The sequence below is a fragment of the Staurois parvus genome, unplaced genomic scaffold (genome assembly GCF_062004578.1).
Source record: "Staurois parvus isolate SC_StPar_1 unplaced genomic scaffold, SC_StPar_1.0 ptg000347l, whole genome shotgun sequence".
NCBI lineage: Eukaryota > Metazoa > Chordata > Amphibia > Anura > Ranidae > Staurois > Staurois parvus.
In genome coordinates, this window is record NW_028318143.1 from 8,110,635 (window position 1) to 8,131,026 (window position 20,392).

The following is a 20,392-nucleotide window of genomic DNA, read 5'->3' on the forward strand; positions in this document are numbered from 1 at the left end:
GTTCTCCTCTGCTTCTCCAGCTCCCTTTCACGTCTGTCACATGTGCTCAGGGTGAGCCTGCTCTCATCTGTGAAAAGCACAGGGTGCCAGTGGTGGACTTGACAATTCTGGTGTTCAATGGCAAATGCCAATCAAGCTCTATGGTGCTGGGCAGTGAGCAAAGGGCCCACTAGAGCACGTCGGGCCCTCAGGCCACCCTCATGAAGTCTGTTTCTGATTGTTTGGTCAGAGATATTCACACCAGTGGCCTGCTGGAGGTCATTTTGTAGGGCTCTGGCAGTGCTCATCCTGTTCCTCCTTGCATAAAGGAGCAGATACTGGTCCTGCTGATGGGTTAAGGACCTTCTACGGCCCTGTCCAGCTCTCCTAGAGTAACTTCCTGTCTTCTGGAATCTCCTCCATGCTCTTGAAACTGTGCTGGGAGACACAACAAACCTTCTGGCAATGGCACAAATTGATGTACCATCCTGGAGGAGTTGGACTGCCTATGCAACCTCTGTATTGTCCAGGTATGGCCTCATGCTACCAGTAGTTACACTGACCCTAGCCAAATGCAAAACTAGTGAAAAACAGTCAGAAAAGATGAGTAGGAAAAAAATGTCAGTGGCCTCCACCTTTAAAACCATTCCTGTTCTGGGGGTCACCTCACTATTGCCCATCTAGTGCACCTGTTGTTAATTTCATTAACACCAAAGCAGCTGAAACTGATTAACAACCCCCTCTGCTACTTAACTGACCAGATCAATATCCCAGGAGTTTCATTGACTTGATACTATACTCTGATTAAAAGTGTTCCTTCAAATTTTTTTGAGCAGTATACATAGAAAAACACTAGCCCCTGCTGAACCATAGGGGTACAAATTAAACTGTTTTCAGGAAACCTCTCAAAAGTGACCATATCTCTGGATCGAGGAGCAGAAACCAAGACTCATCTACCGCTCCAGGCAGCAAGCCATGTACCAGCCAACATGGTGAAGTGAAGTAATAATTATTCAGTACAACGGGATCAAACCCAAGAGTAAAAAAAAAAAGGGAACTGGAGGAGCCAGTAAGATGAACTCCAGAGTGAAAGGATAAGGAAATAGAGCAGAAAAGAGGAAGGTTGAGAAAGAGAAGAAGCAAAGGGAAAGATGGGGGGAAAGGAAAAAAAAAGGGGGGGCAGGGAGGGATACACTCTCACACAACACTCCCCCAGGCAGGGTTAGAAAGATGGAGATGCGCTACTACCAGAGGACCCACCAAGGGACCCAACACAGATGTACCAGACAGGGACCCAACACAGATGTACCAGACAGGGACCCAACACAGATGTACCAGACAGGGCTTCAGTCTCGCCCCATGGAGTGAAGTAAATCAGCATTTTCGAGCTGAGTTTGGTAATGAAGCCAGCAGTGGTGTGTTTTTTTTTTTGTCTGAACTGGATGAACTAGCGTCTTTTTACAACCAGATTACCTATGTAACTATGAACTATAACAAGAGAACTATGTAGAATTTTACCTTGCTGGAAGGTCCAGAATAGAACATCTAAAAAAGGTAAACTGCAATTCGTATGTGTTTTTTTTTTTTAAATAATGCTTTACGAATGAGGACATGTAACAAATGTAAGGTCCTAATTTGTCTTCAAATGTAGCTTCTGTGGGAAATACATATTAGTTATGACAATCTCCTATATTTCACATGCTGCAGGATTTCGCACCAACGCTCTTATGTCAGAAACTACCACGCCAATTATCAGAAGTTATTAATCCCAGCATCGGGATGACTCTACAGGTACTGTAAAACCCCCTTTAATAGTAAGACTAGACACAGGGGGTTTCCAGGAGGAACAATAGAGACCGCAGTCCCATTCCCGCTGGATGATTAGTGTCTTTCTCCATTCTAACTTTATTCATAAAGTAACGCTGAAAAAACAGATTTGGGAAGTGGCCTTGTGTCCTGCATGCTCAGCATGGGAACCGTACTGACTAAGCAGTCCTTACTCCAGTCACCTCCGTCTGGGAAGGCGACAGTAGGTGATGGGTTGGAAGCTGTCAGGCATTCCACAGAGTCAGTCACATGGACTAAACGTGGATCTTGGGAATCCGGACTTACAGAAATTGCCTGCAGCTAGACATAGATAAGAGTTACAGTAGTTTATTATTACCAGCAGTCACTCAGGGTCTGATCCCTTCTCTATTACTTGTCCTGTCCCATCTGTCAGTGGACATAGTGCTGGTCCTACGCTCTCCAGTCTTCAGCAGCAAGAAAACAGTTGCCATGAAACTGGATGTTTTTCTTGTTTAAAGGTTTTATTGGGTTTAAAGATGTGACATAATCTAGGCGGAGGTGAATTTCCCATAACCTAATTGGAAAAAAATGGCTATTTCTTATGACGTGGTGCTCTAGAAAAATAAATGTCATCCATTGAGGGCTGAGATCTACTTTAAGAATTTACAGAATCAAACTAAAATGTCAATCCATGAACACCATGATTCTGGGATTCCTACTTGTCACTTCCAACGATACTACGGAACTACAGGCAAAGACAATGACATTGCTCAATATAGTGTATAATAGTTTATTAGTAGAAACAAAGTAGCAAATGAAAGCAGTATTAAATCCAAAAGCAAACATGTATTGTATCGCAGCTTACCAATTCTTAGATGTGATGGCTGCATTGGTTTTCTTTTTTAGGCTTTCTTTCTCCTATTTGCATCTGGTGATCTGGCCAGTAGGTCTGTTGTTTTGCAAAAAAACAAGCTCTTGTACCAGTTACAGAGATGATACAAACAATTTAACACTGGCAACAGTGCTTACAATGAACAGCTTTTATTTATGTAAAATCTTTATTCCGAAAGGACAAAATACTGTTTGCTGTAACTGCTTATAAAGTGTGAGCTGAAGTTTAGCTTCAGTTTGTTAGTGTGTTTAAATCTACTAGTACATCTAACACCTCCCTGCCCCCAGACTGACAATCCTGCTGTCCGGAGGTGCCCCCTATGCTCTTTCATCCAGAGTGGGGATACTCTAATACAGGAGGTGTGTTACTGGCCAGATTACCAGGTGAAAACAGAGGTGAAAAAAATACTAAAAATAGGAAACTAGTGCAGCCACCACATCTAAGAATTGGTACGCTGCAATATATTCCATTTCCGTTTTGGGTTTAATACTACTTTAAGTTCTGGATAATATGTTTTGTCCAGGATGACCTCATCGGGGATTTTTTAATGCACCGCAATTAAAGGAAATCTATGGTCACATCATACACATTTTTATTTTATAACATCAGCATTGTAATACCAACACAAACAACAGTTATTTCTGTCAATCCAATATAAACTTACTTGAAAAACCTTCTTTGATGTTGTGGATGATTCCCTGTAGGCTTTGCAACTTCTCCTCTGCTTTCCGTTTCTAAGGACTACATATCCCATGGTACCTTGCTGCCTGCAAGCAGTGATTCCTGTACTGACTCCACCTCCTGAAACGCCTCCTCCCAGTGCGTCTGTAGTTCAAACGGCAGGCTCTGTGAAATGTGTGACACAGCAGTGACTACTCACGGGGCATAGTGACTACGTGTAACAGAATTCAGGGAGTAAATGTGTGGGGATCTTCTCAAAGTGAGTTTACAGACTTCAAGATGGTTCATATCAATAGAAAAAGACTAGAAATAATTGAAATACTGGAAATGAATATATGATTTTTTTCTTTTGAACATAGATGCCTTTTAAAGGTGTGATTGTAGCCACATGTAGATTTCATAGCATGGATAGAGGAATCTCTGTCGTTGGCTATTGTATTCGGGAGCTGTGATGCCAGTGGCTGCTTGAACACCTGAACAGAGGAAGCATCTGATAGGATGCAGTCACTGTTTAGATGCCAATTTTTCCACTCAGTTTCTTCGAATTTTTCAAGCTTGATTTAAGCTGAATGGTGCTGACAGGGCCAATTCACTGTTCCTAAAATTTTTGGTGGGCCAGACTATGGTCAGTTGAAGTGGAAAAAGACCTTGTGCCTGTGGTCAGTGGGAAGAGCAGTAATGCCCCATCGTTGGTGTCAGCGCAAGTAATACTATCCAATTGTTGGTGTTAATATAAGTAATAGTGCCCCATCATTTGTGTCAATGAAGGTAATTGTGCCCCATCGTTGGTGCCAGGGGAAGGAATAGTGCACCATCATTGGTGTTAATAGAAGGAATAGTGCACCATGGTTGGTGTCAGTGGGAGGAATAGTGCATCATTGTTTGTGTCAGTGAAAGTGATAGTGCCCTATTGGTGTTAATGGAAGGAATAGTGCACCATCATTGGTGTTAATGGAAGGAATAGTGCACCATCGTTGGTGTTAATGGAAGGAATAGTGCGCCATCATTGGTGTTAATGGAAGGAATAGTGCACCATCGTTGGTGTTAATGGAAGGAATAGTGCACCATCGTTGGTGTTAATGGAAGGAATAGTGCACCATCGTTGGTGTTAATGGAAAGAATAGTGTGCCATGGTTGGTGTCAGTGGGAGGAATAGTGCATCATTGTTTGTGTCAGTGAAAGTGATAGTGCCCTATTGGTGTTAATGGAAGGAATAGTGCACCATCGTTGGTGTTAATGGAAGGAATAGTGCACCATTATTAGTGCCAGTTAAAGGAATAGTGCACCATCGTTGGTGTCAATGGAAGGAATAGTGCACCATCGTTGGTGTCAATGGAAGGAATAGTGCACCATCGTTTGTGTCAGTTGAAGGAATAGTTCCCCATCATTGGTGTCAGTGGAAGCAATAGTTTCCCATCGTTGGTGCCAGTGGAAGGAATAGGGCACCATTGTTGGTGCCAGTGGAAGGAATAATGCACCATTGTTGGTGCCAGTGGAAGGAATAGTGCACCATTGTTGGTGTCAGTGGAAGGAATAGTGCACCCTCAATGGTGTCAGTGGGAGGAATAGTGCACCATTGTTCGTGTCAGTGAAAGTGATAGTGCCCTATTGTTTTTTTTAATGTAAGTAAGAGTGCAACATTATTGGTGTCAGTGGAAGGAATAGTGCCCCATCATTGGTCTCAGTGGAAGAAATAGTGCATCATTGTCAGAGTCAGTGAAAATTTCTCTATTGTTGCTGTTAGTAGGACGAATAGTAAAGGGGCTGGTTAGTGGCAAGCAACAGGCTCATGCAGATCATTCTAATAATGGCAAGCAAAGAGCCATGCAAATGATTTTCTTATGCCCTTATGGCCATGTGTGCATCCAGATCATTGGTTTTAAAGCACAGATACAGCCAGAGTCATTTTTCCAGTTGCTTTTCCAGGCATCTTATGTTACTTTTATATATGACATAATGGTTACCCAATCAAGCCTATTTCAGGTGGATTAAGCTACAATTCTCATGTGTGTGGGTGCTACCTCACAGCATTAGACATATCTGGCCAAATGATCTCGGGAGGCATAGCGATAGGCTTCATGGGATATTTTTAGTCAAGCGCTATTGTTTAAGCCATAATGAGCCAGTACCGGAAGTGTCTTGCCTCACTTACCCCTTTCCGCCTGTACAGACCATTCACAGTTGGATAACCCTACCTAGTTTTGATCTTGTTATAAAATATCATTGGGAGGTTTTATAATGCTGTATTGCCCAATGACCTCTAATGTCTTTAGCCATGTTTGGTGCTCATCAATACAAGATAACGACACCATGGCTTCTAGATAATAGAGCTTTGGGAGTAATGAGAGCCAAAAGGAGCAGGAAAGCCCTTCACTAAAATGTCGGGAATTACAGCATTACCTTCTTACAGACAGAAGGTTTTACATGTTTTAGGAATAGACGTAGATGGCTGGCAGGTCATCAGAGACATGTCAACCAAAATGTCTCCATTTCTGAAGGTAATGTGACCTCTTTTAGCACAGTTACTCCAGTGACTGGCAACCTTTTAATATAGCATTAGAGGATTAAGCCACGTTTGTTTACAAAGGGATTCACCTAGCAGACATATAGATTGTGAAGGCATATGCTAAGGATTCTCATACACATGCACATAATCTACTGAGAAGGCTTTTTCTCAGACCTTCTCTGCCAGTACTTGGAGAGGGTAAAGGTTGCTGCAGACTCTCCTGCTAAGTATTCACATATATTTGGTCAAGGTGGAATATTTTCAAAGGCAAACACTTGTGGCTGTATATCTGAGTAATAGTAGTACCCAACAAAGACAACGGCAAACTGATCTGATCTATCCCCAGCAGAAAAATTGGGGACACACTGGATGCCTTCAGCTGCCATTGTACCCTTGCTGTGTGTCCCCTGCATCCTTGTACCTTTAAGGAGGGCTGGGCTCCAGGCAAACCTGCCATTAATCTATCCACTGCTGTATGTACTCCAATGTGGCAAACTCTCAAAATTAGAGAGTTAGGAAGCAGTACATTGGCGTGCCTTGACATGGCCACTGTGGCTTACACATCGCAGAAGCAGAAAGAACTGCTCACTCATTTAAGGCTCTTCATTTCATAAATGTCTTGCTGGACAATATTATGTGTCAAGTGGTGGATGCCCCAACTAGAAAGAACACATTGCTAGATCTACTTATTCCAAATAACACAGATCTGGTTGCAGAGGTGGAAACAGAGGGCAGCTTGGGTAGCAACGATCACAGGGTAATCACATTCAAAGTAAACCATAGTAAAAGGAGGCACGAGGGTAATACAAAAACACTGAATTTCAAGTGAGACAACTTTTCTAAAGTGCGCTCAATATAAAACAATAAATGGGATCAAATCCTAGAAACATTGAACACTGAGAAAAAATGGGAGTGCTTTAGGAACATATTAAATAAAGGTATCATCCTGTGTATTCCAATGGGCAACAAATATAAAAGAGCTAAGGTTAAGCCTGGATTGCTAAACTCTAACATAGTAACTCTAGTTAGCCAGGCGGAGCTAGCTAGGTTTTTTTTTAGTTTGAGGCTGGATATCAGCCTGGTATGAGTCAGCCAAGTAACTTGAGATCAGGGCTGAAGGCTCTGCAGGTCAGTTCCCTGATACCTCCCCTTACTCTAGAAGCTTGAGAAGTTTCTAGAAGGCAGTGGATGGGGGTGAGGAGGGGCTGATCTGCATACTCAGGGGGCTCTGGCCAATCCCCAAGCAGGATGCTTGGCATGGGGTCAGGACAGCCCTTAAGTATGGGTGAACCTGGGATGAGTGAGTCAGTATCGGATGGAAGATGGAGTGAGAATGCTGGAGTGTGAAGCCAGCAAGGGGGCCTACCTGCAGGCAGAAGCTGGAAAGGAGGATGTCTCAGCCTCATTGTCCCCTGAGAGAGGACCACCTGTGGATCAGGGAAGGAGCCAAACCAGCATAAGGTCTAAAGGCAGCCACCAACCCATTAAGCTCACAGGAGAGGACTAAATGAGCAATCGTACACCCCCTGGGCCAGATAAGGGGAGAGGGCAGTCAGATGGCCAAGCCAACTAGCTCTTCAGCTGGGGCTGCTTTGCTAAAGGCTGGAGAGCACTTCACGAAGAGGCTTTTTGTCTAAAGCGCTGAGCAAACTGTTGGCGCTATATAAATCCTGAATAATTATAATAATAATAATAATTTTGTCTATGGACTTGTACATAGTTGCTAAGGAGTTTGTTCTCATGTTTACAATTTACTTGGGCATCCCATACACCCCTCAACCTCATCCAAGTTCAATACCCCTTAATACAACTACAAAATACAAGCTCAAGGACTGTTTAATGTCACAAGTGTGCAAGAAAATGTCAGTTGCCTGGCTGTGCAGGACTATAGGGGGACACAAAACCCAGCAACTCCTAAGGGGCTATTGCTATAAAAGAAAAAAAAGGCCTTTAATAAATATAGGGTTGAGGGGTCATGGTCAGCATTCCAACACTACAAGGAATACAATAATAAAACGCAAGAGACACATAGTGGAGGAGAGCAAAAAACAAATCCCAATACATTTTTAAAATATATTAACAGTAAGAAAGTGAGGTCAGAGTATATTGGCCCCATAACAGATGAGTAGGGGAAGCTGGTTACAAATGACAAGGAGAGAGGGACTGTACTTAATGCATTCTTCTCCTCAGTTTTTACAAAGGAAAAGTAATCTAGGCTGTATTGGTAGTAACATAAATGCACCCTTGTGGCTAACAGAAGCTAATGTCCATAAAAGACTTGAAAAACTTAAATAAATCACCTGGACCGAATGGCTTACACCCAAGAGTCCTTAGAGAAATTATCAAGGTTATTGCCAGACCGTTATTCCTAATTTTTACAGACAGTTTAAAGAATGGAATGGTACCAGCTGACTGGAGAAAAGCAAACGTGGTACCAATATTTAAATAAGGGCTTTAAAATTATATATTCATGAAAACTACAGGCCAGTCAGTCTAACATCAATAGTTTGTAAACTGTTGGAGGGGATGATAAGGGACCATATGCAAGAGTTTGCACATGATAATAGTAGCATTACTTGTAATCAGCATGGAGGACTGTTCCTGCTAGACCAATCTGCTAACATTTTATGAGGAAGTGAGCTGTCATCTTGATAAAGATGGCCTGTGGATGTGGTATATCTGGATTTTGCAAAAGCATTTGATACAGTTCCTCATAAATTTCCAAATTGAGGTCTGTGGACTTAGACTGTAGTGTATGTACCTGGATACAAAACTGGTTACAGGAGCTCATATAAAGGGTAGTTATAAATAGTTAGTGCTCAGAGTGGTCTGGAGAGGTAAGTGGGGTACCCCAGGGTTCTGTCCTGGGACCTATTCTGTTTAATTTATGTATAAATAATATAGCGGTTGGTAAAGGTAGCTCAATCTCAGTGTGTGCTGATGATACAAAGCTAAACAGGGCAATAACTTCACAGCAGGATATAGAAACCTTGCAAGCAGATCTCAATAAAATCAATCTGTGGGCAACTTTTGTCTCTTATACAGAAATTACAAAATGAATCCACAAGCCTGTTATAAAACATATTAAAGTAGATGTAGACCTAACTCGCTAACATTTCATACAAGCATTAATATCCTCAAGTGATTTTAAAAATGATTTTCTATCTTTTTTAAAAATGCAACTATCATTAAAACAATATCGGATGATCCTCCATGAAGGTCCTAGTTCAGGCAGTTCCTTTTATAGGGTGACAACTGTTTCCCAGCTCTTGCACAATTTGGAACCAGTTGTCTCACCATTTGGGGTTGATTTACTAAAGGCAAATAAAATGTGTGCACTTTGCAGGTGCAGTTGCTCCAAAGCTTAGTAAATTAGGGGAAGCTCTCCTGACTTCCACCATCCAATCTTTTTCAAGCAAAAATACTTTTTTTTTCCTTGCATGTGATTCTTTGTAAAGTGAAGCTTTACTTAATTTACTAAGCTCTGGAACAACTGCACTTGCAGAGTGCACAGTCTCTTTGCTTGCAGTAAACCTTCTGAATTGTCTACTGTTGTATCAGGAAACCAGTCCAGGTCAAAAATGTGCAACCAGTGCTGGCATGTAGGTAAACAGGAGGTGAACAAAAAAGCTGGAGGAGATCAGCAGCACAAAAATAATAATAATAATAATGAAAAATAATTTTATACTAAAAATGTGCCAACTAATATACTGATATTTTGTTCAAAGACAGCCAACACGTTTTGGGGGTCAAAAGAACTACCTTATCATCAGGCACAAAAAACAAAACATAATAATATAATGTAAATATAATTGTGACTGATACAATCATGAGCCTAATAATCATAAAATAGCATTAATAACATACACATACATGTGTGTACACATACATACATGTAAAAATACCTGCGTGTACACATACATGCAGATATGCAAAGAAATGAAGATGAAGAGATGACAAAATATTAGACAGTATGTGATGAGGTGCAATGGGTTCATTGATGAAGGGGAGGTTCCTTTGACCCCCGAAACGCATTGGCTGTCTTTTAACACAATATCAATAAATTAATTTGGACTCTTATCTTTTGGTCTGGTGCTCCTTCCATATATGCACACTTTTTTTCTGGTGACCTGCTGGGGTACCCACTGGAGGGTAGCTTTGTCTATTGTCTTTGTCTATTGTAAGTCCCAGCGTCTCTTGGGTACCCTTTATTTCATGGGAATTGCATATGATGCGCCATGCTTTACCAAAGTTCAGTTTTCAATATCGTATTTGCTTTACCAAACTACATGTCATCCATTTGGGATTTAAATCTAATTTATTTATAATTTGAGAGCATACCCCCTATGAGTAAGTGCGGTTGCACGAAACGCGTCAGAGAGGAACTGCGGCACAGTGACGTTTACCACCGCCGGCACCACTGGGGTCCCGGCGGCTAACTTTATTGTCTGGTCAGTATTGTTTTATTATACCCTTTTGCTGGATGAAATAAACGCACGCATGTTTAAGCGGTATCACGCTATTCTGGCCTCCTTGTTTCTTTCTGGGGCTCTCCGGTGAGCTTCCAACTACCTGCAGAGTAAAGAGCTATAGGGGACAGAGCCATGCATGACAGCTGAGGGTCCACATCGTAGAGATTGACCAGATCTTGCCTTTGATGAGTCCTGGAACCATACCTTGAGAGGGGTTATCTCTTACATGCGCATATTGGTTGTGCATCTGGTGAGTGCACAATCTTTTACCAGTTTTGGATATCACCATACATCACCTTTTTGGCTATCACCGTGTGTCAATAGAGATCCATTTGATCTTTCACCTCACCCTACCCACTGGGAGATTGTGAACTATATATTTATGTGTTAATTGAGACTATAAGGGGCAGTACAATAACTATACCCTGCCTGCGTTTTGCAGGGATATACTCTTGCATTTTGATATCTTGCATGTTTTAATATATAAGCGCTGCACCTTTTTTATATGTGAGTCTTTGGAGGTTGTTTTTTGGTACCTTTTGTGTTCAGCAGCTTCGTTACCTTTAGCGCTCACTTATACCTATTTTTACAGCAAATCTAATTTATTGAAAGTATGAAACAACTTGAAGCAAAAAAAATTAAGTCACATAAAAATGAATAATTAATAATGACTTTCTGAAAACATTCTTTCATTTCCCGTTAATAGAGGTTGATGGATGATAAACCCTCACCATCTAATAGTAGGGGATGGAAAGCCGTGGATCAGACAGGTCAGGGAAGTTGTTCCCCTAGTTAGCGAGGTCTTTCAATAATCCACAGCAGAGGCCAAATGCCAGCAATAACTGTGTTTTTCCCAGTAGAAGAAGGTCATCTGTAAAATTTCAGGAACAATTGCCATGTTCCCGGTTTTTGTAATTGCGTGTCAGACCAAGTGCACTCCAAATGGACGCAGTTGTTTGATACAAGGAGAGTGAAATGAGATAATCCATGTTTTCATCATTGGTAGGCTCCTCTTTCACGGGACATGGGGCGTACTTTAATGGGCTGAGCAGTTCTGGGCCTGTAAGAAAGGCTCAGGCCTTTCTCATCGCTGGGAGAATGGGCCAGTGAATTCTTTCCAAGTGTTTACTCAGCATTTGTCTCCTGCCCATCAGAAGAATGAGGAGGGGTGCCGACAGGTCTTTTGTCCTAGCAAACAGTCTGATGTGTTATGACAATGTTCCATGAATATGCAGAATGGCAGAAAGGATTAGGCCCAGAACATTTCCCCTCAGGCTTCTCTCTCTCTTTCTCTCTGCCTCTCTCTCTCTTTTTTTTTTATTTCAGGCTGGGATGTTCAGAGCATTAAGGATGACCTTCTCATAGCAGGGACATCCATAGTGAGATTTTTCTACAGATAGGGCTCAGGGATCCCACGCATGTCCAAATCAGTTAAGGGTTGGCATGAAGGTTGCTGATTTTAAGTAAAGATACCCCTACATGGTGGAGGCAAGATGCCAATAGGTATGAAGAACAATAGGAAAATACAGCAATAAAAAAAAAGTTTATATAACACTCAGCCATAAATTTTATGACCACTAACAGGTTAAGTGAATAGCATTGATTATCTCATTACAATGGCAACGGAATGTCAGTGCAATATATTAGGTAGCAAGTGACCATGTTGCCCTTGAAATTGATGTGTCGAAAGCAAAAGGAATGGGCATCACAATTTGTTGTATATGGGGCTACATAGCCAAAGACCGGTCAGGGTGTCCATGCTGACCCGTGTCCACAGCCAAAAGTGCCTACATTAGGCATGTGAGCAGAACTGGACCACAAAGCAATAGAAGATGGTGGCCTGGTCTGATGAATCTCATTTTGTTTTACATAATGTGGATGGCTGGGTGTATGTGCATCACTTATCTACAGGAGAGATGGCATCGAGATGCAGCATGAGAAGAAGGCAAGCAGCAGAGGCATTGTAATGCTTTGGACAATGTTCTGCTGGGAAACCTTGAGTCCTGCCATTCATGTGGATGTTTCGCTAACATGTACACCCCTTTATTGAAATGGTATTCCTTGTTGACAACGGCCTCTTTAAGCAGGATAATGCACCCTGCCACACTACAAAAGTGGTTCAAGAATGGTTTGAGGAACATAACAAGTTTGAGGTGTTGACTTCCAGATTCTCCAATCTTCAATCCAATTCAGCATGTTGGATGTGCTGAAAAAACAAGTGAGATCCATGGAAGCCCCACCTCGCAACTTACAGGACTTAAAGAATCTGTTACTGATGGCGTTGTGCCAGATACCACAGTATACCTTCAGAGGTCTAGTGGTGTCCATGCCTTGATGGGTCAGGGCTGTTTTGGTGGCAAAAGGGGATCTACTCAGCATCAAATGGGTAGTCATAAAGTCATGGCTGATCTTGATTTTTGGATGTACGGTGTGGCAAGAAGTCTAAGCTGGGACCTGGGGGGGATGGTATTTAAAGGAAGCAATAAACATGAGCTGGGCACCTCCAAGAAATTTAGGTGGAGCTAACATCAGATATATTTTTTCATGTTAAAGAGGAACTTGAACCAGGTCTGCAAAAAAGTACTGTAGCTGCTGAGTTTTACAAAACATGTACTTAGCAGCCCATGGAGTCCAGCACTGTCTTCATACAACATGAAATCTTTAGTGCTGTCTTCAGTTATTTGCCTCCATCTTGGATTCGAGTGCCAGCTATGATCTTCTGATCAGTCACAGCCACCTCCCCACCACACATATGCTAGATGCATGGATTGGGGGAAACAGTCCTGAAGCATCCTGAGTTTTGTGATGTACAGGCAATCAGCATCTTTGCCTAGGCGAGGAAAAAGGAAGCCTGAGCATGTACCTTATGGCAAAGGTACTTGCTAATCGCCCCAAAAAATAATTTCCAAATGTGTTAAAAGGGAGGGTATAAGAGGACTAATACTAGATCAGCTAGTGTTAATGCTAATACTACAGCTAATGCTCATTCTTGTGCAGCTAATGCTCATTCTTGTGCAGCTAATGCTCATGCACATGTGTCAGCACACAAACTAGCTCAGGCTAATATCCAGCATGACTGACATTTAGGTGCATTTCTGTGTGCCACCACGCATCGGTGCGCACGTCCACATGCATTGGTGCCAAGCTGCCTATTTAAAGGAGACCCTGGTGTGTGCAAATCACTGGATGTTCTTCAGCTCCCCTGTGAATTGTGTTTCTGCCCTGGGTTGTGGATAAAGGGGCACCACCAGTCTTCCTGTACAGGGCCCAGTCTGGCAGTGGGGTCCAGGCAGCTGGGTGAATCAGATGTGGGTGGGAGGGTGATTGGCATGACGGGGGGGGGCAATTACTGGAACCGATCCCCTGTATGGCTCTCCCTGAAGCAGCTTTAAGATGGCTTCTTCTCCTCTCCCTCATGCTATGTTCAACTGCTGCAGACAGAGACATAAAAGGGATCGGTTCTAGAAATTCCCCCCCCCATGCACCCGAAACCCTCCCTGTGCACCATACCTTTCCCCCTGCTGCTCAGGCACCCCTGTGTGCCCCCACCCCGACTGTTTTCCCGTCTTCCATTCTCTCCTTTCCACCAGCAGCTACCAGCACATAATAGGATCTTTCAGAATGGAGAGTGGGGGAAGGGTCTGGTAAATAAATCACATTTGCCAGCCCCTTCCTTTCCCAAATGAACACAATGAGTGATTGGTACCAGTCATTATCTGTGTTTATTCATAAGTGAAGCCTTGTAAACTGTGTTTTTTTATTTTTTGGAGGAGGGAGACTGTCAGGTTTCCTGTATAGGGCTCTGTGGTTTCTAACAAAAGCCCAGTTCCTGCTTATGCTGACTGATCTCCCGTTCCTGACCCGGCTATTTCCTGACCTTGCTCTGTGGATTTGGATACCAACCTCGGCATGCCTCTGACTATTCTCTGCCTGCTTTTCTGGTTCTGACCTTGGCCCGTTACTGGACCTCACTCTGCCTTCTTCTTTGGTATTGACCCCGGCATGCTATCTGACCACTCTTCTGCTTCATCAGGTATGACCCTGACTCATCCTGACTACGTCTCTGACCCTGTCAGTTACCTGCTACCAAGCTACTGACACCCATGCTTCTTTGAGCCTGGTACCTCTGTCTTCATCTTCAGGGGTGCTCGGACCAGAGTTGCAAAGGAAGCCTTCTCATCAGTTTGTCCTCCAACCAAGGTACGTGACAGAGGGCTCGGAATACAAGGAGAGTGAAGGTCCTGAAGCCTTCTGAGATGTGTGACGTACGATCAAACACCATCCTTGCATAGTCGAGGAATAAGGAAGCCTTATGGCACTTGCTATCCCCAACCCACTTCCCCAAAAAAATAATTTTCAAATGTGTTAAAGGGAAGGCCCAGAATACAAGGACAGTGAAGGTCCACTTTAAGTGCAAACCTGTACGAAATGTGTATGGGTAACGTTTATAGACAACCGAGGGCATAACCACAGCCATAGGAGACCATGTGAGAACAACGGAGATGCATAGGGGACCCAAAGCTGTTTGGCTACACAGTGGTTTATCTGAGTACTAATACTTTGGAACATTTTGGATAAAACATTCAGCTATAAAGTGGGACTCTGTACAGGGTTGCACTTAAAGGAATGTGTATTTTGAACTTCTAGAGGAGTGAAGCCCTTAGGCTCTTCCCTATTGAAAATCTTTTGTGCCATGAATGGCCAAATCTATTGCAAGATCTTCTGACACCACCCATGTCTTTTGGTACATAATAATCTGCTCCTTAAAGCAAACCCTCACCCGTTCATAGCATTTCTTCTCCCCTGCCTTCTCCCCCCTCTCTCTTAAACAATTGTGATCAAAAAATGCTGAAGTATAGGTTTCATCAATGACATGCAATCAATGAAAGGAGGATGGAAAGATGAATGAAAGCTCTCAAGCCTCCATTCATAGATCACTTTTCATTGGTGGAAGCTATATAACAGCTGGTAGGAAAGAAGCAGGGGGCAGACAGGGTGGGAAATGTCATCACCATTGACAAGTGCCTGTGATGGGCCCAGCTGATCATTCTAACCCCCACAGCACCACAAAATTATGGCTGTGGGGGGAGGGAATGTTGGGCAGAGGACTTTGGATTCAACTAAAACAGCAGCCAGCAGCACAAGGAACACTTCTTATTGAATGTAAGTACCATCCCCTGTGCTGATTTATTTAAAATGGGAGCCCTATATTCTTCTCAGCGTAGTTTTCTGTTATGAAATTCCAGTTTTTTGGAATAAATGAGAAGATATTTTCATATGTCTGTTTTGGCCATCCAAAGAAGACTAAATCTGGTAATATACTAATAGAATTACATTTGTAAATTTTTCAGAATTTTTTTTGGGTGTTCGTTTGATTTGCTAATGGTAAGTAGGGTCAAATGTTAATTCTTTTGCTTGGGAAATGACATTCATACTGAAATCAGATGTTAAGATCAACAACATTTTGAAGTACTTTTGAATGGCATCTCTCAAGTCTCTGATGGCATTATCAAATATACTGATGAGATTTTTTTTTGTACGAACATTCATTTGAAAATCTACCAGTGTATGGCCAGCTTAAAGCGGAGGCCCAGTGAACATAAAAAAAAAATGAAAGTCAGCAGAACAAAAACTGTAGCTGCTGACTTTTAAAAAATAGACACTCACCTGTCCCTTGATTCCTCGGCGTCCTCATACAGGCCGGGTTCCCGGAGCTGGCATCTTCAATGTGGGCACCCGGCTGTGACAGCTTGCAGCTTCACAGCCGGGTGCTCACTGCGCATGCGCGACTAGCACTGCACTTTGTAATGTCACGTGTCCTAGAAGTCTATGGGGAAGGAGGGAGGACAACTTCTGCTTCCAAGTGCCTAGGTGATCACAGCAGAAGTGAGAGCCCCCCCCCCCCCGCTCCCCAAAGGTGCCAGCCCTTAAGAGGGGATGAAGTCTTAAAGCATAACTTCCCCTTTTGGGTGGCGCTCTGCTTTAAAACGGTATTAAACCCAAAAGCAAACATTTATTATATTGCAGCTTACCAATCTTTAGATATGATGGCTGCATTTGTTTTCTTTTTTGAATGTTGTTTTCTTTTTTGAGGTTTCTGTCTTTAGTTTTTACTGGGTGATCCTTTCAGTAATTCTGTTGTAGCAGTTAGAGGGATGAGACATCCAGAGGCGGAGTGACCATTTAGGCACACAGGCACTGCACGAGGGCCCGTAGTCAGTAGGGGGCCCATGAGATGCCCCTGGTACCTTTCATAGACTTTTTTGGGCATGGTTTGAGTGTGGGCGAGGACACAGGGGCTCCATGATTTCCTATTGCCTGGGAGCCCTATGAGTTATCAGTCCGCCCTTGGAGACAACCCATTTAACACTAACAGAGATGCTTACAATGATCAGCTTTTACTCATTTATGTAAAACCTTGCTGAAACTTATTATAAAGTATTAGGTGGAATTTGGCTTCAGTTTGCTAGTGAATCTAAATCTGCTAGTACATCTAACACTCCCCTCCCCCAGACTGACATTGCTGCTTTTCAAAGGTGCACCCTGTGTTCCTTCATTCAGAGTGGAGGCACTCTAATACAGGATCAGGTCACCATATGAAGACAGATGGAAAAAAAGCCAAAAAGAAAACTAATGCAGCCACCAAATCTAAGGATTGGTAAGCTGCAATATATTACACTTTTGGTATTGGGTTTAATACGCTTTAAAGTGGCTGTAAAAGCTCAAGGTTTTTACCTTCTTGCATTTTATGCATGAAGGTAAAAAACCTTTTCTGTGCATCTGTGCAGCAGTCCCCCCTAATACCCACCTAAGCCCCTTCTTGATCTTTGGTGTCAGTGAGAGGAATAGTGCCCCATCATTGGTGTCAGTGGGAGGAATAGTGCCCCATCGTTGGTGTTAGTGGGAGGAATAATGCACCATCATCGGTGTCAGTGGGAGGAATAGTGCCCCATCATTGGTGTCAGTGGGAGGAATAGTGCCCCATCATTGGTGTCAGTGGGAGGAATAGTGCCCCATCATCGGTGTCAGTGGGAGGAATAGTGCCCCATCATCGGTGTCAGTGGGAGGAATAGTGCCCCATCATCGGTGTCAGTGGGAGGAATAGTGCCCCATCATCGGTGTCAGTGGGAGGAATAGTGCCCCATCGTTGGTGTCAGTGGGAGGAATAGTGCCCTATCGTTGGTCTCAGTGGGAGGAATAGTGCCCCATCATTGGTGTCAGTGGGAGGAATAGTGCCCCATCGTTGGTGTTAGTGGGAGGAATAGTGCCCCATCATCGGTGTCAGTGGGAGGAATAGTGCCCCATCATTGGTGTCAGTGGGAGGAATAGTGCCCCATCATCGGTGTCAGTGGGAGGAATAGTGCCCCATCATCGATGTCAGTGGGAGGAATAGTGCCCCATCATTGGTGTCAGTGGGAGGAATAGTGCCCCATCATCGGTGTCAGTGGGAGGAATAGTGCCCCATCATCGGTGTCAGTGGGAGGAATAGTGCCCCATCGTTGGTGTCAGTGGGAGGAATAGTGCCCCATCATTGGTCTCAGTGGGAGGAATAGTGCCCCATCATTGGTGTCAGTGGGAGGAATAGTGCCCTATCGTTGGTCTCAGTGGGAGGAATAGTGCCCCATCATTGGTGTCAGTGGGAGGAATAGTGCCCCATCATTGGTGTCAGTGGGAGGAATAGTGCCCTATCGTTGGTCTCAGTGGGAGGAATAGTGCCCCATCATTGGTGTCAGTGGGAGGAATAGTGCCCTATCGGTGTCAATGGGAGAAATAGTGCCTTATTCTTGACGTCAGAAGCAGTAATTATGTTGTTGGTGGGAGGAAAGGAATAGTGTCATATCAGTGGGAGGAAACTTGCCCCGAGGCCGGATAAATGCCAGCAAAGGGCCACGTCTGGCCCCCGGGCTGCAGTTTGGAGACCACTGGTCCAGATTATTATTTTATTTTGGCCATTGCTATAAATAAAATTTCTGCACTGCAGTCTCTGAGCCAATGAGGAGGGAAAGAGTTGAGAGAGCCACTGGTCTTGCAAACATCACTGGATTGAGGGCTAAGCTAAGTATGGGGGGGTTACCTTAATGCAGATAATTAATTAACTTACTTGACCCACAGCAGTAAAATCAGTCTGTATATGCAGTAAAGCATGCTTGTTATACTCACTGTGGAACCTAAGGGGTTAATCCTCTGCATTGTGTAAAAAGGCTGTTTGATCCTGACTTCTCTGATTTTCCCCCTTCTTTCACAGTCCCTAGTCCATCTGCTGATAGAACAAAGCCTTGGGGGCAAGCTGCACATGCTCAGTTTGGTGTTTATTACTAGAGAGTTTTTATTTTTTCTTGGGAGAGTGCATGTGATCAGCACGGGGCCAATCAGCACTGTCCAGACAGAGGGTCAGGGGTCATGCAGCCTCATAGGACAATCAGGGGAGAATTAAAACTCCTCCTGCAAGCTTTAACCAGTGTTCTTCTGGACACTAATAGAAGTCACAAGACTGCTATATACTACTGATGAGAAAAGGTATTTAACAGTTTATATTTACTAAAATAACTGCATTTCCATGTTCTGTGTACTGTGGGAAACCAGACATAGTGAATGCAGGGTCCGGGGAGACCAGATATAGTGAATGCAGGGTCCGGGGAGACCAGATATAGTGAATGCAGGGTCCGGGGAGACCAGACATAGTGAATGCAGGGTCCGGGGAGACCAGACATAGTGAATGCAGGGTCCTGGGAGACCAGACATAGTGAATGCAGGGTCTGGGGAGACCAGACATAGTGAATGCAGGGTCCGGGGAGACCAGACATAGTGAATGCAGGGTCCGGGGAGACCAGACATAGTGAATGCAGGGTCCTGGGAGACCAGACATAGTGAATGCAGGGTCCGGGGAGACCAGACATAGTGAATGCAGGGTCCGGGGTTTAGTAGCACTTTAAGGTAAATAAAAACCTTCTACCTTTACAATCACTTTAACTCTATGTTACAATGGTTTTTCAAAATGTTGTTTGCTTTCTTTTGAATCCACCCCTCTTTTTTTTTCATTCAATGCTCCCCAGTGGCACTTAATTACAGCCCCCTCCCCCCCTCCAGATTGTTCCTGTGGCCCCATCCTCGGAGGGGAGTATTGCTCGCTTTGGGAAGCATTGTTGCAGATCTTTTACAGAATGCCTTTTATATTCAATTTGAACCTTTATAATATTTTTACCTGTATTGAAGACCAAAAAGGAGAGTCTGAACTCTCAAAACACATTAGCTTTCTTTTTATTTTCCATGTAATAAAACATCGCTTTGGGCTCTCTGACCATTGGTGTGGCATTTCTTCCATATCCTGTAGATCTGGCCAGTCTTAGGCCATTATGGGGTATGTGGAGGGTCTGTCCTGGAGGATGATAGAGTGGAGCTGGGCAGGGTTAGGTGAAGGTGTCAGTTGGCTCCTTAATGAGCAATTCCCAGTCATTGTGTCCAGGGGTGATGAGAGATTAGTGTCCATCTGATGGCAGGCTGTGGAAATGGACAGAGACAGGGTGCTAAAGCCTTGGGCGACACTTATCCTCTTACAGGTAATTAGCACTAACATGCCAACAGCACACACATTACCAAAGAAAAGACATCTGAACACAAACAATGGAACACAAACAGAGCTAACAAGTTACAAACTAGAACACTGATATGGTAAGTGTATGGGGTGTGATAATCACAACATCAGCTGTCTGGTTAAATACTGGCTGATGGATGGCTCTGTCACCCTCAGCACTGAAGGCTGGTCTTCTGTACAATCTCTGCTGTGTGGAAGTAATGCAGGCCATAGGCAGGTCGTTTATCGGCCGAATTTTCGAAAGAATCGGCTGATATTCATGCCGTTAGTGGGGCCAGCCCGTCCGCCATTTTTCCGCGGACCTTCTCCTTTATTTTTATCAGTCATGCTGGAAAATCCACAAAAAAAGGCCATTTTTTGTGGACATTGGTGGCAGCGTCGGCAACTCCCGACAATTCGGCCGATAAACGGCCCATCTATGGCCTGCAAAAGGGCCCCTTCACCCCAAATCAAGTTTTGTGCAGCAAAAAAATAAAAAAATA

General features: G+C 43.6%; 1 long non-coding RNA gene across 1 annotated transcript in view; it reads right to left on the reverse strand.

The window, feature by feature from the left end:
* Nucleotides 1-3,234: 3,234 nt before the first annotated feature.
* Nucleotides 3,235-20,392, reverse strand: part of LOC149456834 (uncharacterized) — an 88,487-nt gene continuing 71,329 nt past the window's right edge. The window contains exon 2 of the long non-coding RNA XR_016313797.1: nt 3,235-3,505. This is a non-coding gene — a long non-coding RNA (uncharacterized LOC149456834). The remainder of the gene's footprint in view (nt 3,506-20,392) is intronic.